Source organism: Athene noctua, chromosome 7 (assembly GCF_965140245.1).
Source record: "Athene noctua chromosome 7, bAthNoc1.hap1.1, whole genome shotgun sequence".
In the NCBI taxonomy this organism is placed as follows: Eukaryota; Metazoa; Chordata; class Aves; order Strigiformes; family Strigidae; genus Athene; species Athene noctua.
Genome location: NC_134043.1, coordinates 45,962,204 through 45,986,136, shown reverse-complemented (window position 1 = coordinate 45,986,136; position 23,933 = coordinate 45,962,204).

The following is a 23,933-nucleotide window of genomic DNA, read 5'->3' as shown; positions in this document are numbered from 1 at the left end:
ACACACATATATACTGATGTTTTACAAAGCAACTCTAATTCTATGGCATCATCATCCATCTGCTTCTTTCCTGATCTAGAGCTCCCCGGCGTCAGTCTTGCTGCAGTTCCTTATCTCTGATGCCAGATGAGGGGAGGGTTTCACGGAGGTGTCAGAGGGGCTGGGATGCTGCCATGATCTGGGTAGCCCAGGGGTATCCTTCCTTCTTCAAGCTGGGGCTGTCCTTCTCCTTGCCATAAGCTGGGGACCTGTAGTCATGCTGACTGAACCATGGGTATGCAGTATACAATGTGAACTATATATACCTTCAGAAACTTCGTACAACTTCATACTCTAAAGACTGATTGGTACATTAGTTAAGGCATAAGATTTTCCTAACAGTTCCTCCTTTTCTTTTGACTGTCAGGGTCACGGTATATTATTCATTATTTTAGTCATAAGTCAAGTGCATAAGGTAATACAGCTCTGTAATCACACATAGATAATTACAGAGCAAAGCAAGAGAGTGAATATAACAACACAAATCCTTTTAGTTCACAGTCCTCTACCTAAGTTTGGGAGCCAAAAGGTTAACCACCCAAATAGATTTAGGGGAGATCCCTGCCTTACTTCATGCAAAATTTTAAAATGAGTCTTTATTTTGTTTTTATCAATCAGTTTCATTTTTCTGGTCTTGATTTACATAAAAACCTCATCACCTGTTATTCATTAATGCACATACTCTGTCCTGTACTTCTAGATGATGGTCTAGGGCTAATCAATTCTGTATTACCATTTGTGATAATGGAATTTGTGTCGTGGTAGGGGTAGAGCCCGAGTAACAAGCGTACACACCAATATGATTTACCAACATGTTCCAACTTCATTAGGCGACTGTCCAGTATATACAACGTAAACGTGCATGAGACAACCACGCGTGCAATAACAACTCGTGGTTGGTCCCTGAGCTCAGTCCACGTGCCACAGCTGACTCCTCACTGGAGCAGCGTAAGCGGTCCACGAGGCAATTCTACCTGAGGGCACTCCCCACTGTGGCTGCAGCATCCCGTTCTACCTGTCGCTACCCCTGTTGTTTACTCCAGGGCTCTGCCTTGTATGGCTCCAAAGGTGACTCCAAGGACAGCTGCAGTTCAGCAAGCCAGTCAGGATTGTCCAACTTGTCTAGCAATACTGTATGACTATTTTTCTTTATAAATTTCCCTACAAATTTGTTTTCTTTTTGCAGGGCTGTAATACTATCTGCACTTTCATTAATGGCTTTTCGGAATTCTCTTAGCACATTTGCAATAGCTCTTTCTAGTTTTGCAGCCCTTAACTGGGATAAAAGCTGTTACAGACAGGTGCAACTTAGTGCCACGTTCTGTCAGAGGGCTGTAACATTTTTTCCCGTAGGTATCAGTAGTTAGGAGCTACAGAGGCAAAAGAAATCCCAGTTCTAACCTGTGCAGATGATATTAATGAACTTAGAATGCACTTTTTGGCTCAGGTTGAGAGCAAATCCATGCATACCATTTCTCCACCTACCCAATATTGCCCTGGTAGGTGTGTCAACGGGTAGTATAATCTTCACATAAATCTGAATCACGTCAATTATTTCCTGTAAAAGGGTTTTAGCACATGCTGAGTTTGGTTGTTCAGGTAAACCAGTGAGGTTCAGACCCAGGGTGGATGACCCAGAGCAATCAGGATCCTACAGGCCTCTAGTGGGAATGGAAATTGTATCATCATCTTCAGTTTGATTATGGCTTCCTGCAGAACACCCAGTTAATCTGTCTGCGGATATCCACATAATGTCAGAGTCTTCAGGGCCTGATAAACTCCATCCAGGAACAAATCTACAGCGTGATGGTCTGTTAGAATAGGTCTTACGTAGGGGCTTCTGGAGACTCTCCCGTTCATGTTCAGAGGATGCGGTATATAGCCCAGCCTGGGGGGACAGGGCGTCAGGGAGTGATGTGCCCAGGGCTGTTGGGGGGTCACCACAGGCCCAGGGGCTGGCGGGAGGTGAAGGCCTGGGGGGTGGCAGCAGGGACACCGCAGACCTGGGGGTGTGACAGGACTCTGGGCAGTGCCAGGCCCGGGGGTGACAGGAGGGACACCGGGCAGGGACAGGCGTGGGGGTGACAGGGCCTTCTGTTGGGTTTGTTCTTGGGCTGATTTTTCTGAGTCAAGTTGTAGATCCTGTTTCCTCTAAATGGAGAGATTCCTTATTATATGTGTTTGCTTTTATAGTGAAGACAGATCCACACTGTAGTATAAAGAGTCTGATTCTGAGTGTTGACTGTTTGTTGCATTGGGGAAGGAGGGGCAGGATATGGCAGGTATTCTTATGCCTCAGATCTGGGTATTTTGCATACTAGCTATAGAGGCAAGACAAAGGGTTGCCGGCAGGTGAACCATGCAAACAAGAAGTGTCATTCAGAAGTGAGACCTGTTACTTTCCTAAAGACGATGTGCGTTTCAGGCAAGAGAAGAACAATATCCTACAGTGTATTGCCTTTGTGTGAGTGTGATGAAGGAATAGGTAATTCTTTACAGACTTGAAACTCAGTAAACAGTTTAGCATGTTACCAAATGTTACTAGTTATCTTTCTAAGTCTCATTTTACCCTAAGCTGATACTTGTGCTCCAGGTTTTAATTCCGTATTCCTGAGATTTATGGATGACAGAGAATCGAGCGTATTGATTAAAATGGCAGAAATTCAAATGCAATCCTGGCTACAGGACTATTGCTGTCATTTATGTATTCCTACAGTTCAGTTCTGTATCACCTACCACACCTACAGCATTGTGTGGATGGTCATGTTTTCTTAAAGTGATGCCTCTCCACCACAATTAATAGATATTATTAGCTTGTGGTTTTTCCATGTCTTTCTAATGTTGGTTCTCAATAAATAAAGTAGACCGATGAGCTACAGAGCATCTTGAACAAACAGTGCAGCAGCATCCTGGTACCCACTGAAGCATTTGCAAGCCAAACCCCCTGAATTTATGTGGCTCTGCATGCAAACTTTGGGCATATTACTTCAGGAATTGCTGCAGAGATTTCAGGCAACTGCCTAGAAATTCTGGATGCCCCTGCGTTGTGCTTATAAGCATGGCCTTGTTTGGGGGGGGTGATTTAGATATGTCTGCTTAGTGCTGTCTTGTCACTGCACCCTCTGTTTCTGGTTGGATGGCAGCCTCTCCTCGTGTTGTAATGCTGCCCTGAAATGAGAGGACAGGTGCTGCTAGCATCGAAGATCAAATGAATACCTACATGTGGGGATAAGAAAGAATGGCACTGCTGTTCCAGCACTGACAATGAACCAGGCCGATTGGCTTTCTGATCCTTCAGCTGGAAACATTGCAGAAACAACGGGGAGAGTGGTGAATGTTTGGGAATGAGGAATGTGTGCTGTAACGGCGGAGGGGCCTTCAAAAACACATAACTCGCCTCGTAGTATGTTCTTCGAGGTAAATGGATGAAGAAATTGCTGTGTGGTAATCTAAAGGGTTTCCTTGGCCTTCCCCACCCTCAGGAGCGGCTGTGTTCGTGGGGCTGGTGGTGTTCTAGGCTCACGCTGGCGGGAAGCGTGAGCCTTTCTACTTGCACATAAATTCCACAGTCGCCTTTGAATTGCCCCTGCTCATGGGACACTTTGAAGTATGGATTGTTTGTTAACTGTATCAGTGGCTGCGTGTCTGATTCGTGACATGATGAGTAGCATGCCGATACAGATCAGTGAGCATGTGGAACCTCAGCAAGTTTTCAACTGTAATAAATATTTCCTAAAATATTGCAGCATTTTCAAGATTATCTTAAAGTAAATTCTGGCCATTAACACCTTTTTTTTTTTTTTTTTTTTTTTTCCTTTCTGTCACAGGGCTCCTAAATCACACAAAATCTTAGAAACTGCTTTCAGGTGACATTTCTACTACTATTTTTACTCAATATAGCCTATGTAATACATAGAGTATTTTGGTACTTTCATGGCTACGTATGGTAGATATCTGAACACAGTGCTTGGGCTTCCACAAAGGAAGCTATTCCAAGGACTGTGCTGCTGACTGTTTTGTTGTTTCTCTGTCAGATGACTGTTTTCACTTAAGTAAACTTGCACTTCAGACTGTCTAGACTCTCACTGTTCTTTCTAAGAAGCTAAAGTACTGGTACCCGGTATTTGGTACCTATTTGTATTACTAGGGATATACAGATTGGCTAAAGTTGCCTTCCTGTTTTGATGGTTAATTATTTAAGAACACAAAACTGCAGTACAAGTCCAGCTGATACCAGGATTTGACTCCTGTAACAATCCTGTCATAACTGGTGTGATTCCTATTTTATATCTGACTACACTCTATTGATTGTCACGTTCTGCCATTTCATTTCACCCCAAATCAATACTACTTAGAACTCTTTTTTTTTTTTTTTTTCTCATCCATAACCCTGCAGAAAATGACTGTTTATTACATTCTGACTTTCTCAAAAGTGGATCTAGCAGAAAATTTGCAAATGAACAAACCTTGCGGCTGTCAATATATCTCATTCCTCCCTGATGTATTTAACTCTGCTGATACCAAATCTTGCATACTTCAGCTTGTGACCTTCATCTAATCATCTTTGTTCATCTTGCTTTTGGCTATAATTCCATAGTGTAGGGGAAAAAAAAAAATAAAAAATAAGGAAGTAGGAGCAGGGTGGGAAGGCTCATAAGAGGAGAAATGTGGATGGAGCTGATGACAAGTTATTCTGGAGCTTTAAGGCACTGTACAGAGTTCACTGTCAAACCTGTAGTATGGAGATAATAGCTGTAAGATATTTTTACCCATATTTCAAATTCCTGGAGTTATATTAAAACTCTGTGTGTGTGTGTGTGTGAATGTGTAGGAATTCTAAAAGGAGAGGGAGACAAACAGTTCAATCAGTTTTGAGATTTGTTCAGTGGCTGTAGAATTTTGTCCTTGTAGCCGGAGGTCTCCTGGGCGTGTGTCTGCCGTACTGTCCCAGGGCAGCGGGGTGAGCTCTGTCCTTGTGCAGTGTCTCTGCAGGGCCCCGTGGGGAGGCTCAGGGCTGCCACACGCAGCTCCATGGGCTCGGCCGGGGCCGTGGGCTCTCGCCTCGTCTGGCCTCCTGGCCTCAGGCAGGGTCAGATCTGCTCGTGTTCTTCTTACAAGGTGTTTGTTTAATCTTCTTCTTAAAAAGTCCCCACCTCTCCTGTAAGCACCCTCTGCCAGCGCTTTATCAGCCTTTACACTGGACAGTTTTCCCTGAGCTCTAACCTGGAGCATCGCTGCTGCTGTTGAAATCTGCTGTTTCCCACCTTGCTCAGGGCCGACGTTCAGCAGAGCTGCTGCTCCTCAGCTTCCTGGCTTTGTGCTGTGTTCCGTCGCTTTGGTCTTCTGCTGCAGAAATGCAGACCCCAGTTCCTCCCAAGACTGGACGGCTCCGTTGGCTCCAAACTTCTCCTAAGTGTCCATCACACTTTCTCGGTTGCTGGTGGATCAGCCCGTGAGCTGGCCCCCGTGGAGCCGAGTGCCCAGCAGCCTCCTCAGTGCTGGGCAGAGTTGAGGGGTGGCTGCTTGTGCCTCGGAGGCTCTGCTCCAGCTCGGACGCCCCGGGGACCTTTGCTGTCATTTAATGAGACATGGTGTGCATCCAGCTTCTGATTCCCTGCAGCTCCCAGGCTGTTCCTGCAGGGCTGCTCCTGGGCCAGCTGTTCCCATCCCGTGTTACTGCTGCTTTTTGGCGCTGCAGGCAATGTGCTGGGTCCCTGGTCGCATTTCCTGCAGGCAACATCCCTTCACGTCGGTGTGGGCTTTTAAGATGGGAAGTGTTGTACATCGTGCATGATGATAAAGAAATCTGGCATCTGGTGAAGCCTTCAGACATTATTTTGAACGTTAGTGATACCATGCAGAATAGTGGTGGGTTTTTTTCTAGACCAAAGCTGAATTTTTACTGCTCTGTTTTTATTTTATTGCATTTGGTTGGTGTCTTGGCTATGCCTTGCTTACAGTTCCTAACCACAGCCTTTGGATGTAGTGGCTACTAAACTCACATCCTTCAGGTTTCTGAGGGCGGGGGACTTGTTTCCTTGGGGTAATAAACGTTTGTGTGTGTGCTGATAGGGCTGACTTTTTGTCAACCTCCAGTTGTTTTTGGCAAGAGAAGCCAGCCAAAGATTCCCCATAATTCCAAAGATTCCCCCTAACTGCCTTGCATACACTTTGGGGATCATAAAGGTTTTCTGAAAAATCAGAATGTTTTCTGATACCCTCTCACTCAGTCTGTAGTTAATGTATTTTACTCCCTCCCTCTCAGTGTGTCTGCTTTGCTTGTCAAGCAAAATAGACACTTCAGCCTCGAGTTCTCTGTATATTTGATGAAATCATCAGTGATTTGGCAGGATTGTTTTTAACCTCCAGCTTATCGGAGAAGCTCAGTAATTGGGAAGGAACAGATTTTTCACACTGTGATCCGATCTTATTCTCAGTCCCAGCTCTGCCCCATACAATCTCCGTTCCCTCTCTGCAGACTTAGGTCAGCAGTTCAGTACCATTTTGTCAGTGGATTGCAAGTGGCAGGGCCAGTGACACCATCGGATGGCAGCGCCTCGTTTGTCTTGGTGGCACATCCTTCTGCCTGCAGCCTGGCGAGGGGTGGCTGTATTTGAGAGATTAATCTCAAATCGGTTTCTTAGCACCCTGCAAGGAGGTTTATCCCTGATTCACCAGGAGATTTGGAGACCGGAGTTAACATCGCTTCTCTGTTTCGCTCCCTCACTCCTAGAATCTTTGATCTCTGTGTTAGGGATGACTGCAGCTTTAGAAGGATGAATTAATTACTCTTTGCTTGATTTTCTCATCTGTAAGGGAGAGAAGTGATGTATTTCACAGGCATGTTATGAGGTACCTTGAGAACCTCTCAAAGAAAATGTTACAGGAAAAATAGGGATTTTAACCAAATATAAACTAAAGTTTGCCAAAGCAGAAGGTTCTTTAACATTCACTATTTTTGTTATGTGGATTAATAATTAAATATCCTTACCAGAAAGAGGAAGATGTTGTCACTTTTGACTTTTACAGCTCTTCTGGATTTTTTTTTTCTACAGCGTTGATCGTGTACTCCATTTTTTTCCCAAATATTGTCTACCTCTGATTGTGATTCAATTTTCGTACAACAAAATACATATTGTTAGAAGTAGAACACCTTGCAGTCATGCTGTGCATTTCAGTGAGGTTTTAGACATGAAAAGGGCAACAAGTGTGGCCGGAATTCATATTTGCTATATCCCACTGCAAATGTGAATGAAAAAGTGGGCTGCACTTCGTGGTGAACATGACTTAGTCAGAAACTGAGCTCGAGGGATAAAGCAGTGTGGTGTGTACAGTTTGATTCAGTAAGTGTAAAAATTTGCTCTGCTCACGTATTAAGGGGACCGAAGGTCCATGTATCTTACCAAATTCAGCAACTTAACTGTGACAGCAACACCTCCTCCCTTGGTTTTACCAAGTCTCAGCTACTTTCTTCAAGGTGGCACAAGCACAGCATGATGAAACCAGTCCCAGGCTGTCCATCGATGGGATTTCACACCGGAGCGGTTCATAGCAGCAGTTTTTAACGTCCACACTCACCCTCTGGCTGCCTCAGCCCGTTGTTTCTCTTGACACCGAGTTTGGCCGCCGGGCTTTTCCTGAACAGCCGGGCTGCCGATAGGGTTTATCCGAATCTGGGTGTTTCTTTCTCCACGTGCTGAAAGCAGTGGAAGAGGTTCTTGGTGCCGTCTGTGCTCATGGAGCTCCTGCAGGGAAAACGTGTCGGATGTGTTTCCACACTCGTGATGGGTGACCCCTGAATCGTATCAGCTTTTAAACTGGGTAGTGTCCGTCCTGGGTTGCTCTTCTGCTCCTCATGAAGGGATTATACACAGCTTTTGCTCTGTCAGGAAGTTCGAGAATTTATCAGGAACATTTCTGTACTAAACAAGCCTTGTTTTTGTCAATATGACCAACTGTAGAAAGTAGTATATAGGGCTTTTCTGCCAGCATCACTACTTACTTTTGATAAGTATGTGTCATTAAACTCATAATTTGACAAATCATCATATTAGGTTAATAGTAACAATAGTGATTAAAATCTGACTCTTTTCATACAGTCCTTCCCATCCATAGAATTCAAAGCACTTTATAAAGGACAGTAAGTTTTTTTCTGGGGAAATGACTAGAGAAAGATGAAATGACTTAAAGACACATTTCATTTAAGAAAGTGAGCTTGGCATAGACAGTGACTATGAGCCAGCACGGTGCATTTGCAGCCCAGAAAGCCAACCGTGTCCTGAGCTACATCAAGAGAATTGTGGCCAGTAGGTCAAGAGAGGGGATTCTCTCCCCTGCTCAGCTCTGGTGAGACCCCCCTGCAGTGCTGTGTCCCGCTCTGGGCCCCCAGAAGGGGTCCCTCAGCTCAAGAAGGTCCAGAGGAGGCCTCAAAGATGCTCAGGGGGCTGGAGCACTCCCCTGTGAGGACAGGCTGAGAGAGGGGGGGTTCAGCTGGAGAAGAGAAGGCTCAGGGGAGACCTTAGAGCGGCCTCCAAGGGCTGAAAGGGGCTGCAGGAAAGGGGGGAGGGACTCTTGATCAGGGGGTAGGGATAGGATAAGGGTAATGGTTTTAAACTGAGAGAGGGGAGATTTAGATTAGATCTGAGGGAGAAATTCTTCCCTGTGAGGGGGGTGAGGCCCTGGCACAGGCTGCCCAGAGCAGCTGTGGCTGCCCCCTCCCTGGCAGGGTTCAAGGCCAGGTTGGACGGGGCTTTGGGCAACCTGGGCTAGTGGAAGGTGTCCCTGCCCGGGGCAGGGTGTGGGACTGGATGGGCTTTAAGGTCCCTTCCAACACAAACCATCCTGCAGTTCTCTGAAGGGGCAGTGATGGGTTTGCCAGGTCTGCGTGTAATTCTGCATCTGGGTCTGTTGTGATCTCCTGGGCTGACTGGAGCTGGGTTTGGTCCCTGCTCTGGCTTTCTCCGAGGGCTGGCAGTGGGGCCTCTCGCTGGGTTGGAACGACGGCGACACTGGAGATTCATGGGTTTGTAAATACTCCAAAAAAAGGCAATACAGGCAATCTCTTGAAACTGCAACCAGATTCTCAGCCAGTGAGGAGCGTTCAAGCCCCTATCATCGTGTTTTCCCTGTGTTACTCCATGGGCTTTTCAGGAGAAAGCGCAGGCTGTGTGCAGTGAGGATTGCTGCGATTGCTACCGGAGGCACCCCTGGAGAAATGGCTGTAACTTATCAGTGGAAGGGGCGGCTCGTCACTGCACAAATTGGCTTCATACACAAGAACAACCTACCAAACCTCCAGGCAATTATTCCTCTCATGGGGTGTGTTCTAATTGATTTGGAAGAAGGGAAAATAAACCCACACAACAGAAACCACCATACGGACTTATCATGTCATGTTTAAGTGTAGGTCGAAGAGGTGAAATTTATCAAAGTAGAGAAGAAACAGGGGGAAAGATGTTGTCTGGGCTTGCTGCCGCGTCACCCACGCGCGGGGTAGCTGCGCTGTGGCTGCTGCCAGGCTGCGTGGTGCTGCTGGCGTCTGGGCAGGTTGTGAGCGACCCATCTGTCGACAGCCTCGCAGACGGCGTCGTCTCGTGTCCCGCCGCGCTCGGCCTGCTCGACGAGGAGACTGAGCTCGGGGATGGAGAGGTCGAGCAGCTCCGTGGACACCCGGGTCACCTCTGCGAAGTGTCGGAGGATGAACGCGTCGGCTGCGTCTCGCAGGTCGGGACAGAAGTAATACCCTGTGAGCCTCCAGATGCCGATGCAGTTTTCCAAGCAGAGCTGGGATTTGAGGAACTCACAGCACAGCCCAACGATGCCCATGACATTGAACTGCTCTGCTGCGATGAGCAAACTCTCCACGTTGTCGACCGTGACTGGCGCTGTCCCGGTGTAGGCATAGTTGATGATGAGGCTCATCATGTCAGGTGAAGTGCCGGAGATTTTATATACTGGCTTCTCAGCGCTGTTCCACCCGCTGCTGAACAAAGCCCTGCAAAACCAAAGCGGGGGGGGGTGTGGGGGGTGTGGTGTGTGGTGTGTGTGAAAACCAGCTTTGCTGGGTTAAGCCCAGACCCCTTGATCCCCTGGGCTGCCTTCCCTGGGCACCAGTGTAGCCACCTGCAGTAGCCAGGCCGGGCAGTGGGTTAGTGCCCGTTTGAGGAGCTGGGGCTGTAAAAAGGAGCCACAGCCTCGAGCTGCTGCCAGAGAGCGACAGGGCGAGGGTCCCCTCGCTTCAGCAAGAGCAGCAGCGAGTAACGTCCTGTGGGGCAGGAAAACCTCCTGGCACCGAGGGCAGGTGAGCCCGGCCAGCCACGCTGCCAGCCCTGCACCGCCTCGGGGCTCGTCAGGCACCGCCCCGGAGCTGCTGGTAGGTGCTGGGCTGGGGGTGAGTTCTGGTGCTCAGGGAGGGACCAGGACCAGGGGAACTGCTGGGTGAGAGTTTAGTGCTGGTGGGAGCGCTGGAGATACCCCCAGGCGCTGTGAGCCAGGCCAGGAACTGTCCCCATCCCCTCCTGCGTCCAGCACCAACCTGAAATAGTCGCTGCAACTACATAGGATGGTCTCGTGAGCCTCAAACTCGACACCGTCCACGCTGATGACCACGTCACAGCCCTTCCCCTCCAGGCAGCGATCGCTGAAGCTGGGGGAAGCCATCCCCCTCGCCTGCCTCTCCGGGCGTGAGGATGAAGAGCCGGCGGGCGCTGAGCTGTCACCCCTGCTGCAGCCCAAGGCAGTGCCAGGTGCTTCTCCCTGTGGTGCTGCGGAGCGTTGTTGTGGCCCCCCAGCATCACCCTGGAAACCCTGCCCGGTGGTTCTGGAACCACCCCAGTATGATGTCACCCCCTCACAACGTCACGGACGCGGGGGAGCGGGGCTGGCCGTGAGCCCCTCCGCGGTGATGGGGTCCTGGTCCTGCCGGGCCCTGGCTCCATGGCTGCCCTCGGCCTTTGCTCGACCACAGCCCCGGTGACCCGGGACCCCCATTCCCCCCATTTCTGCCCCATTTCTCCCTTAACCCCTCATGGGTTAAAGCCTCCTGGGTGGAGCCTTCCCGGGGCGGGGTCTGCTGTGCTGGGGCGTGGCCTGTCTCCACCTGCAGCTGTGGGATCTCTCCCCAGTGGGTGGAGCGGCTCAGAGGGTGTGGCCTGCTGGTGGGTGGGGCTAGCCCCAGAGCCACGCCCATTATTATTGAACTGTGGCTGAGGGGGCCTCTGAGGGGGGCGTGGCTTTCCCCTGTAGGGGTATGGCCTCTCCAGGGGGTGTGTCCCACCTCGTGGCGGGGCTTTCCCCACTCTCCCTTGCCATAGTGACGAGAAAGGGAGTTCTCTTGAGGGTGTGACGCCTCCTAGGGGGCGTGGTCTATTCAGGAGTGACATGGGCGGGTCCAGGGGCGCTGCTGTCCAATGAGGCACTGCTGTTCCATGAGATGTGCGAGGCCCTTGCCAAGCTGAGCAATGGGCACAAGACAGCCATTCTTGGGGGGGTCATGTGGCTCTTATGGGGGTCTTCAGCAGCATCCCAGGGGTCCTGGGCGGGTCATAGACGGTATCAAGGGGTGCTGGGAGGGTCTTTAGAGGTGTCCTGTGGGCTCTTGGAAGGATCCTGGGGGTGTTATGGGGCTCCTGGAGGCCTTAGAAGGGTTCTGGGGGTGTTATCTGCTCCCGAGGGGAACTTATGAGTGGTTCTGGGAGGTCAAATGGGGGTCCTGAGTGCTCCTGGTGTTTTATAGATGTCCTGAGGGGCATCACAGGGGTTCTGGGGGTGTCTTGGTGAGTTATAGGGGTCTTAGGAGGTACACCAGGGTTGGGGGCAGGGCTTGGCAAGAACACTGAGGACCTGAGAGTGCCCTGGGGACATACTGGGTGTTCTGGGGGCGACTGGGTGCCCCACAGGATATTGGGGATGCTGTAGAGCACACAGGGGGTGCGGATCTTGGGAGCCAGCAGGGGCTCCTGGGGGGTTTTGGGGGGATCCCCTTACACCTCCCCATGACCTGCCCCGGGTCTGTATTGACAAGCTAGTGGACAAATGGTCAGGCTCCATTGAGATGGGGGTGACAGCACACAACCCCAACAGCCTCAAATACCCCACCACTGTGACCAACCTCCACTCCAGTGACCCACACACACACCAGGATACCCCCCCAGACACCTGGGTCCCCTCAGAGTGGGGCTGGGGACTCCCCAGGTGCCTGGTTCCTCCCAAGACACCCCCCTCTGACATTCTGTGTGTGTGTCCCCGGCACCATCATGACGAGTGGCTGCAGGATCCTGGCCAATGGGCAGTGAACTCCAGTTCATCCTCGATGAGCTGCAGGCTTTAGTCCCCTGCCATTTACAATCCACACCACCCTCGGCTGGTGTGTGGCCCAGGAGAGGGGTTGGAAACACACCAAGCGCCAGGCGGCCCAGCAAGCATGGGGGAGAATTACCACAGCTGCTTCTCCCCTCTCGTACAGACTGATGAGGACAAAGCCCGCCCATCTTGTTCAATAGTTACTATAGTGTTCACAGTCACGTTCTTGGAGAGGCTTGGAAAAAACCACGCCTGAGTTAAGGCCGAGCACACAAGCATTTCCATAGCAGTTTTAGATAGGACCAGGTACCCTGACCGTATTATTATATTGGATAAGAAAAGGGGATCCTGTGTTCATGGAGGTGCTGGGAATGCCACAGCATGGCCTGGAAACACGGAGGAACGATGGTCATTGGCACTAGGAGACAGCAGGGGTCCAGCAGGAGAAAGCCTGCTCGCCCCACCTAATAACCTTCCGTGGTGAAATGACCGGCTGGGGAGACGAGAGGAGTGTGGTGGCCACTGTCCACCCCGCCGTGAGGAAGGCTTTCCGCAGCGTTTGCCAGAACAGCCCTGTGGAGACGCTGAAGCAGCGTGGGCTGGCTGAGGAGAGGGGGAGGTGGGTAGAAAGTGCCTGAAGAGCCAAGCCCAGGGGTGGTGAGCAGCGGCACCAAGTGCAGCTGGAGCCAGCGGGGAAGCCCAAGGCAAGAGGCATTGCCAGAAGGTGGAGAGAGGGGGGGTCCTTCCCTCCGCTCCGTCCTGCGCTGGGCTCCCCAGGGCAGGAGAGGAGGGGCCATGCTGGAGAGAACCCCCAGCCCAGGGCCCCTCCACTGTCCGCTGGGGTCGGGCTGTTGGTCAGTCGGAGCCGACAGCCCCAGCGCCGGCAGCAGCACAAATGGATTCCCAAAACTCAAGATGCATGCGAGCTTATTAAAATTTGATCTTTTTTCTGTAAGTCTTCCTTATTTGCAACTTCACCATTGTTTCCTAACCACCAAGGTATAGAAAACACAGAATTTAACTTACTCATCTTCTTCGTGCACAAACATCTTTCTATATAGACATACCTACGTGTCAGTCTTGATGCTAGGTTTTGCATAGAGTCACGCACTGAAACAGAGCTGTAAGTGAACCAGTGCTGACACAGACAGCTTGTCCTAAAAACATAAAGCACTTAATTTGTTGAGCTTCCTCGCCTTCAAAAGCATCCTGGCATATGGCAAAGAGACTAAAATACGAACATGTATCTTCACCACTCCAGTGCAGCAACCAGAGGAGTAAGTGGCACGCTGTCTCTGCAGATGGCTTTATTTAGAGACCCCAGGGGTCTCTAAATGTTCCAGCAAAGCCATTAGAAGCAGCTGGCAAAGTAATTGTAAGCTGTAATGCCCACTATTGAAAGGACCTGTATTTTTCAGAGATCTATCTTAATTCCTCTTAAAACCTTTAACTCACAGCTACATCTCCAGTTCCAGTCTTTACCAGCATAAGCCGTATATTTCCAGGAATCACTACTGCCGCTTCTTTTCTATTTAATATGTGGTTGTTCCTGCAAGATGGGTTTTCTACACTATCTAGGAGAGAAAACCAGGCTGCTCACGTGCACTGGCAAACGTAAGAAAAAGAAGCTGCAAAAGACGTGATGAAGTCTTGCTTTAGCATGTCAGGCTTTTCTTCACCTAATACCCCTAAAAATGACCCATTCTGAGGGCAAAGTCTCCCAGTGGGAAGCATACTCGATCCACAGTGTCATGCCCGCAGCTGGGTTTGGGGTCTAGTTCCTGGCCTTTGACTTATTACTCATTTACTATGACTATCCATGAGACTCTTGCCTTGGATTTACTATATATTTTCACAGAATCAGCTAGGTTGGAAAAGCCCTTGAAGATCATCCAGTCCAACCATTAACCTAGCACTGACAGATCCCAACTACACCAGATCCCTCAGCGCTATGTCGCTATTTTGCATTAAACAGTAACTGGGTAAAGGCGAATATAATCCCGGGAGCAAGGAACAGGACCCAGCCCTCTCCTCCACACGGACTGCTCTGCTCCTTGGGTGGCAGGAGCTGCTCCCACACGCTCTCCCTCTGCCCATGTCTCCTACTCTCCAGTACCATGAGGTCTGCAGTCAGTGGAGGAAGCTGAGGATGCTCCGCGGGTCTGTGGTTCAGGAACTCTTAGGAGAGGGGTGGATTTGAACTCCTTGGGTCTAAGGAGGGCACTGAACTTGGATATTTCCCCCAAGCTCTAACTGCTCAGCTGTGACACAAAACAGGGGGGTAGCACTAGCAGAGGCCATATTTCCAAGGAATGAGACGTGCAGGTTGCCTGCACTGACAGAGAAGGTCTGGCTCCAGTTCAGAGTGAAGCCAAGGGACGCACGTGGGCACACCCAGGATGACAAGCAGGTGCCCAGCCTGGGAGACAGGCACTCCTCTGCATCTCCTGGGGACAGGCCGGGCTGTGCTCCTGCCTGGCACGCTCTCTGCTGTGGATCTCAGATTGCAGCACCCAACCGCCCCCTCTTATTTTCGATACTCTTCAGCCATCAAGCGCTGCGGCGGGAGCTGCGCTCCCAGAATGACGGTGAGAAACGGAGCACAGCAATGCCCGGCATCGCCAACTCTGAGGGTACCAACAGGCAGCCCCTCCCCGTCCCTCCGCGCTGCCCGGTGAAGCCGTCGCTCCCCACTCATGGGCAGACGCCCCCCCACCACCTGCCTGTGCTCCCTCATCAGACAGAGCGGTTAATCACAGCTCAGCGGGTTGCACGGCACGGTAAGAGCAGGGAACTGGGGCAGCTGGCAAAGATGCCGTCAGGGCAGACGTGGAGCAAAACTTCCAGTGTGAGTCTCCGTCAGTGGTTCAAACCTGCTGGGCGAGGAGACTTCCAGCTCAAAACCAGACAGACAACTTCGGCGAAGAACTGCAGTGTGGATCCTGCTTCCCTGCCTTTAGATCTAAACTTGATTTTACTCTTGCCCCTCAGTTCATACTGCTGGTTGTCTGATCTAAACTAATTCTTTCTCTTGATTTTCGCTCATCTAGCTTGCTTACTCTTCTCACTTTGGAAGAAGGTTTGTTATCAAATAGTCAAAATTTAGCTCATGAAGCAGTTTTCTGATCCCATCTAAGTACTGTTGTTTTGGTAGTGATGGGAACTGCATTAATGCAAATTATATATGCAGATCCCAAAATAAATACAGAATGTGACTTGTGTTTGCTGTGAAATCAACGATTCAAGCTCTTCTCTAAACACAGACACTACAAACTAATTCCCAAGAGTGGCTGAGAGCCGTCATGTAGATTCTGTATATCACTTTGGTGATAGCTCATCATCATCATCACTTTTGGTGATGAGCTTTGGTGTTTCTTAATTGTTTTCAATTCATGGATTTATAGAGCAGCCACAGGCAGATGTTGGAACAGACAAGAACAAGAATTTTTGTTTCCTGCTTTATAGACCTTTAGGAGATTCTTCATACAGAATTCAGCTCAACCTAAATATTTTTCCGTGCTTCTATACGCAGTTTGAGCTGTTCTAACACCACCTTAAAACTGGCTCCCATCAATTGTCTCTCCTCAGCCTGAAATGACCTTTGTCAGGGGGAACGGATGTTCACAGAGTAGAAGGGAACAGTCTGGGCAACGTATCTTCCTCTTCAAACAAAAAGGCTCTTTCAATAAAAGGTGGAAAGATGCTACTTTGCTACACCAACCTCATCAGGAACATTGAATCTGGAGGTTCAAGAAATAGTCGTATAACACGACACTCAACCTGCATAAGAGCTTTAGAAAACGGATGTGTAAATCCACCTACAGACTTCTCTTACGCAGAACAGACACTTATCTTTTCTAAGGAAGCACGTAGTGTCACCTCAGAAGACTTTTCCTATACCTGGCACTACTGTGTGTTCTGCTTGAAGAGAAATGGATGGCAATACATTTCAAGCGCCTTGGGGAAGCGATGTACACCTTGCAGTGGCTGGAGGCTGGATTTATGAACGGATGCCAGGCCCATGGCTCCAAAGGGAGTATTTTGGAAGCAGCACTCTCCCTGTCTGCCACCTCACTTGGGCAATCCCCGTCTCAACCAGCAAAGCTTCTCAGCTGTGGGAAATGCTTATTCCTGGGCTTGACCCAGGAGCAGGCCGGCTTTAAAAGTGCTGAACAGCTCAGCGCCTGGCTCCTCTCCAGGGACCGGGGTGAGTGTTTCACACTACACCAAGGGCATCAGGGTCCACGCAGAAGCAGCCCAAGGAAAGCTCCCTTCTGCTCTCTGCTTCACTGGGGAAGAGATCCACCTGGGATTTGCAGGACCACATTTAACTTTGAACTGGGAGGAGGCTGCACATCATCTCCCCATCGCACCACCTGGGACACGCATCCAGCAGTAAGAACCGGAGGAAGAAACGGGGTTCCCAGCCTCTCAGCTTATTGTGGCCCTCCCCAGCTCCTCCGTAAATCCACCCCCTTTAGGACACCTGCCTGTCGTCACTACCCGCTGCTACATGGTGGGATCCCAACAGGCCTGAATTTCCCACAGCTCCCGCCTCCATCAGGAGACCCCTACCCAACCTCCCCAGCCAACACACCTGAGAAAACTAAGCTCTACAATCTCAAGTTTTGGGCAAAGTCTATCTAGCTGCTCATCCAGATGCTGGTTTCGGGTTTATTTTCTTCATTGTGGTTTATTTATTGGAACAGGGACTGGACATGCATTTCTCCCTTCTCCTAGATGTGGCAACTGAGACACAGACTCTCCATGAAGTGCAAAAGGAAAGACCCTTTATTATTACAATAGGACATATTTATGCTATGGTTAAAGCTTTTACTCCACAATTAGCAAATCAACAATTCGACAGCTCTCAGCCTTTTCTCCTATCAGCACAGGACCACTCTCACAGGGGCTGTGCAGACCAATCACCTGCTTGCTCAGGCGCTGTTCACGCGGCGGGAACTTCCCACAGTTCAGGATTTTCCCACAGCTCAGTGTTGCCGCTGTCTGTTGTTTTTCCCTGACACCCGGGCACAACTCAGCAGTTTCTGATCTTTCTCCCAAGGCCTGTTTCTCATCAAAGCCTTGCTGCTTCTCAGGGGCTGCGCAGAGCTGACAGGCCGATGTCGACTTGCCTCTCTCCCACACCTAGCTAAAATTGTAAAGGAATAAAAAAAGGTTCCTTTGAGCACATAATACCATAGAATGGGACTGTCAAGTCTGGTTTATGTCTGTTCTGCCTGCTACATTGCTATATGCACATATGAGAAAGAAAAAATAACACAAACCTCTCTCAGTGGGGTCAATTAGAAGAGTCGCTCTCACTAGCGATGTGCAAGGCCGAGTCAAACAGCTCGGCCGAGACCTGCTCATCAAATGCCCACGGTGCCGACGGCGCGGAGGGCTCCTCCTGGGCCTGCAGCGGCGGTGTCTGCCGGCCTTCGCACGGTTCCTGCCAAGAGAATGCCACCAGCTGCCACTTCTCTGACCTGGAAGAACAACTCAAACAACAGAACGACCGAGGACATGAGTCTGTGCAGCATCTGGTCCCTCCAGCCTCTACTTCTGCAAAAAGCATTCCCAGGAGGAAGTGCTGGAGAGCAGGCGTGCGTTCAGCCTGGCCAGCAGCAAAACCCCCACAGGCTGGAGGGGAACTTCCTCCTCGAGGTACTGGCTTTCTTTGTGGTAGATCTGAAAGGCAAGTGTCTTGTGAGTGGCCAGACTAAGCCTTTCCTGCTGCCTCAGCATGCCCTGATCTCCAGACACATGGCGTTACTGGGACTGCAAATAAAGATGACAGTTAGGCGTGGGGCAAGCAGAAGGTGCTCCAGGATTTTCTGCACTTTCCAGCATTCCTATTTTCTACCCTGTTTGTTATAACAAACAGGATATTCTGTTATATCCTTATAAGGCAAGAGTGAAAAAAAAATGTATAAGGTTGAGTTACAGTGAATAATACAGGTATACCTTTCCAGCTTACTGCTGATAGGGAATTACTCCTATCATCCATTGACTACTTGGAAATCACAGCCGCATTGTGCTGCTACTTAGGTTATAAGGTAGGAGGATGAATTTTTGAATTTCAGAGCCTTGCAAGTATTTGTTTAGGGTGTTACCATCATGAACACGGCTAAGCTAACTGCTTGACTTACAATTGTATGAGGTATGGAAAAAGCTTGCTCTCAGGCTTGTCCTCTTGATGAGCCATCTAACAAGGCAAAGTCCCAGAGCACAGCTGCTTCAAAGAAACAGTCTACTGCCTTGGTTTGCCCCAGAAACTGTAGATATGGGTTGTTTTGCTACAGGGTTTGTGAGCCTGGCTTTGCCTCTCCTCCTTCAGCTTGCCAGGCCATGGCTCCTCCTTCTTCTGCCAGGCTGCAGAGCAAAGAGGGTGGTTGCTCAAGGGGCCCCAAAGCGGGTGGTTGCTCAAGGGGCCCCAAAGCGGGTGGTTGCTCAAGGGGCCCCAAAGCGGGTGGTTGCTCAAGGGGCCCCAAAGCGGGTGGTTGCTCAAGGGGCCCCAAAGCGGGTGGTTGCTCAAGGGGCACCAAAGCGGGTGGTTGCTCAAGGGGCACGTCTGCCTGACACACCATCTCCACCTTTATTCCGTGGTCCCCAGGCTCATCAGAACACAACTCTGGAAAGCAAAAGCATAAGGAAAGACACGTGTTGGGGTCTGTTGAGCTTCAGAAGTCATGACTCTGCCTTTTGATTCAGTAGGACAAACTACATCCCAATACCGTGCTGCAGAATGACTCCTGTGAAGTAAGATGGCAAAAACCTACACCCCAACTGAAGAGGGACATGGTCGTGATTGCTGACCCTCTGACACCGTGTGCTCTGCCAGCCCTGCTGCCCTCCTCGGAAGGACTCCTGGCAGCAGGCGTCACTCAGCAGATGTCAGACACTGCAGCCCAGAGCACCGGGTCTCACCGTGAAGAACACGCAGCTCTCTTCCTCCCCCTGTCAGAACTGCCCTGGAGGTGACACCACATCTGAAATGTGGGCACTTGGTCTGAATGGTACCTGTCTCCTACAAGACAGCTAAGAGACCCTGCTCAGAAAAGAAGGGATATAGAGAACACAACACAATCTACATTAGTCAGGTGGTAAGAGAACAAAACTCCCACCGCAGACCACCTGGTTCTGTGCCAACGGAGAGGAGCCTCAGTGCCGCTGGGCAGCAGGCTCAGCAGGGCCCAGCAGTGGCACCGGTCACAAACCTCAGGCCACATCTGATGAGCATCTGGAAAAAACAAAGAAAGAAGCCCTGGCTTGTGTGCCAGGTTGTGCACTGAAACCTGAAGAAAGGTCAGTTAACCTCTGGAAAGGCCACCCTAATTCACCCTGTTTGTTAACATTCAAAGCAGTGAATTCCAAGATGTTATAAGGGCAATGGCTAGAGAACCGCCACCCAAGGGGATGCTCCCAACTGCACCATGAACTGCCTGTTCCAGGTGTATCTGGATCGATGGGCTTTGAGTTGGTCATGAAATCAAGACCTTTACAGCATTCCACCTGTCTGCACAGCAGCGTGTGCTCTGATCTCCTCAGGCTCAGGTGCTTTTGGCTCCAGCTGCTCCCGCACTTGCTCCTCGGCCAGGGCTCTCCTGAGATCTTCTCCGTGCCTTGGAGTCTGAGGACAGTGATGTGGGATACTCTGGGCAGGTGGGAAGAAAAAAAAAAAAATCCATCCCAGATTACTTTCTGTATGAAAGTGGTACTCCTTCTGCCCACAGGTAAACGAAGATGATCACCTCTCACCCCACAGACGTGCAGTTCAGGGCCCTGACCCCCAGGAGGGAGTCGTGGGCTCCGTGCACCATGGGGGTGTTTGCTCCCCAGGCCTGTGCTGCACCCAGCTCCTCGGGACCGGCCCCACAGGGCCCTGCCCCAGCACCCCTCTCGGCTGCCGCGTGGGCCAGAACAGCCACAGCCGGGCACAGGGCACCGGCGTGAGCACAGGCAACACAGCCTGCCCCTCTGTGCTCGCACCCCGGCACTGGAGGTTTCCGCCCCAACTCCTCCAGGGAGGAAGAGGCCTGGGTCTTGATGGCTTCCCATCCCAGAAAGGCCGACCCTCCCGCCCATACACAATGCCAAGGAGGAGAAATGCAGCCACTGCTTACTTTTGCCTGGCACTGAAGCAAAGCCTTGATGGTCGAGGCAGTTAACATCACCGGCTAGAAAAGAGAACAAAGGCCAAGTGGGAGAAACTCCTCAGATGGTCCATGCTAGAAAGCAGAGTCACTGCCTTGGCCCAGCTGGAACAACAAAGACACTTCCAGATCCACTGAGGCCCAAGACTTCCATGAGTAGACCAGTCGAGGGCAGTGGGATCACCTGCATCTCCTGGGCTCTACTCCTTTGCCCGTGCACAGGGAATGGACAAAGGAAGAGCTCTGTATCACTGAACCTGGCTTTGCTGTCTCCCCTGCAGCCCCTCCAGCACCATTTACATCAGAAGAAATCCAGGCACAAAAGGAGCAAGTGGTGGCAGCAGGATTGGCTCGGTGTCACTTTAACAACAATTAAAGCTGAGTAAGTCGGCCAGCGCTGCCCCACAGCTGCCCCAGCAGTGGGGGTACCTCTCCCCCAGCTCTCGAGCTCCCTTTCAGCTCAGCTGGAGCATCCCACTGACGGCCACGCTGGCGCCAGAGGTTTGCTACTGCAGCGAGGCTCACCTGAGGATGGCATCCAGCCAGAGCTCTTGCCTCGGGGAAAGTGCTCTTTCCTTCCTCCAGAGCTCTTTTCCGGGGCTGCAGCATGGGGCTGGCACCAGCTGGGGCTCTGCTGCGAGAAAAAGGCAGGGGTGACCCTGGAGTCCCACCCATGTACCCGGTCCTGGGACACGGCAACCTGCCCCTCCGCCCATCACCATCACGGGACCCAGAAAGCAGCACCGCCAGCCCTGGCGTGGACCTGAGCCGTCTCTTGACAGAGGAGTCTCTAACCAGCGGCCTAGAAAGAGGGCAAATTTCACAGAATTAAGCTGTGCTCAAGTTTTTGCAGGCAGTATGGTTTTTTGAGCTGCCTGGTGGTGCTGTTGCCGGGGAACACTCAAGACGCAGGCAGGGGGTGGAATGTGCGCAGCGAGAGCGAGTGATGGTTTGTGCAGCTGTTCAGTGGGCTCGGCCTTTAAATGTGACCAGCCTGGTACGCCTGGTTCCTTTTTCCTTTTCAGACTGTATTTAGAGCTTACATCATACTTTTTAAAAAGCAAAACAAACAAGCAGACAAAGGAAAAAAAAATTGGGCAATTTTTCTTCCCCCAGCTGGGCTTTTTTTCCCTGGCCCTGGCCACTTTGCAGCATGATGATTGGCCCCAATATTAGTGCACAGGACTGGGCCCAGGGCAGGGCTTTGGCAGGCAGCACCTTCCTGAGGCTCCCAGTAATGCAGTTCAGGGGGAGCGCTCGAGAAATGGGGGCACTCACTCATAATTGCTCTTTCTGGTCTCTCCCCATCGCTGTCTGTCCGATCCCTGCCCCCATTTAGTCCCTCCCTCTCTGTCTTTAGCCCATCACTATTTTGTCTTTCTCTTTCTTTCTCTGTCTGACTCCCTGTCTGCAGTTTCTCATTCCTCCCTGTCTGTCCTATAGCCTGTTGCTACTTTTTCATTTCTCCACACCTCCTTCTCCCTCTCCTCTTTTTTTCTGTCTCCATGTCCTGCTCTCCTGCAGCCTGGCCCCTCTCTCTTGCCTGTCTCCCCTGCTCAGCTGCCTGGGCCTTCTCTCTGGGCCTCTGTCCTGCTCCCCATCCCCTTCTGCTCTTCCTCCATCTCCATCCCGGAGGCCATCGCTGTTCTGTCCTTCTCTGCCCCTTGTCCTGACCCACACCCTGTTTCTCAGTCTCTAGGGACAGTTTCCATCTTCTCTTGCTCCGTGCTGTGCTCTGTGTCCCTGCCTCTCCCTTGCTCTTCCCTCTCACCCTTTCTCCTCCATCCCTCTCTTCTGCTCCCCGTCCCACGTCTCTGTCACTCCACTCTCCTGGTGCCTTTGCTGTCTCTCGCCCCCCGGCCCGCTCACTCGCCCAGCCTGTGTCTGTCCGTCCCTCTGTCCTCCTTCCTGCCCTTCTGCTCTCACTGACCCTCCGTCCTGAGGCTCATCACTCTTTCTTCCTGCACTCACTGTCCCCTTCCCCTCCTCCCGCTCTGCCCCTCTGCCCGGCTCCTCACCAGTATTTCTCCCTCCCCCACTCCCTGCCCAGCTCCCCCCACTCTCCTCGTCCCACTGCCCGTTCCCATCCCTCTGCCCGCCGCCCATCCCTCTCGGGCCAGCCCAACGCCCATCCCACCTCTCTCTGCCGCTCTGTCCCTCCTTCTTCTTCTTTTTCTCCTTCCTCTTGTCCTTCAACTCTTCCCCCGCCTCTCCCCTGCTCCACCGGCCGGAGCAGCCCGGGGAGGCGGCCATGGGGCTGGGGGGCGGGGCCGGGCCGGGGACGGTGTCCCCGCAGGGTCAGACCGCGGGAACCGGCGCCCCGGGGCATGCTGGGAGCTGCAGTCCTGGGCTGCCGGGCGGCCATGTTGGCTCCCGGGGCATGCTGGGAGCTGCAGTCCTGGGCACGGGGCTGCCGGGTGGCCATGTTGGCTCCCGGGGCATGCTGGGAGCTGCAGTCCTGGGCACGGGGCTGCCGGGTGGCCATGTTGGCTCCCGGGGCATGCTGGGAGCTGCTGTCCTGGGCTGCCGGGCGGCCATGTTGGCTCCCGGGAGGTGCAGCCTCTGCTCCAGCTGCGGCCCGGCTGAGGACAGTACTGGGGACACCCGTGAGGAGTGAGGCCCCTGGGCAGGGGTCGGGGTTTCTCCTGCCCGCTGGATGCCTGGGGGGTGTGTGTGTGCGCTCCCGGTCAGCTGGAGGCAGGCCCGGCCAGCGCAGGCCCAGGAGTAATGTGAGAGCTGGGGAGGGGAGGGGGAGGAGACAGACCCCCTGGGCACAGGCACCGGGCAGCCCTGCCCCCAGAGCCCCCGGGAGACCCCCAGCACCTTGAGTTACTACACTGATAGGAGTAGTGTGTTTTTCTGTTAACTCTTACAGGGCTTTTGTTGTCCTTCAGTGTTCATTACCCTGTGTGCAAAAAAGGGAATCTTACACACGGAGCTGAATCAGTTTAATCCGTATTTGTGCAAAGATGGGGGCTAGGTTCAATTCCACAAAGCTGGCATGCTACACAAAGGAACTGCTGCGTATTTATCTTGTTACATGATTAGTAAAAACCTGTCTAAGATTACACTCATGGGTCCGTAATTACTATTCCATCTGCTGTTGGTTATAGTTAAATTACCATCGCTTGCTGTGTAAATTACTACACATGCTCCTTACAGTCGTGGGGGGGGCAATTCTTTCTGGTCTTGAATTGAGTCAGTGGTCACAGTCTCCTCCCCGCCCCCCCCCGCTACCTTTGCCTTTCCCCCCAGTTATTGCTGATTCTTGCTGAATTCATGCTTCTCAGGCAATCATCCAAGCATCTGGCATCTTCTGGGACAGGATGTTTCCCTCTTAACACTCCTTTAGCTGTTCTTCAACGGTAGAGCTGTTAGCCAGGCACCCACTGTTCATGCAAAGTTGGAGAAACTCACTCCCTTATCTCCTGGTTCCTT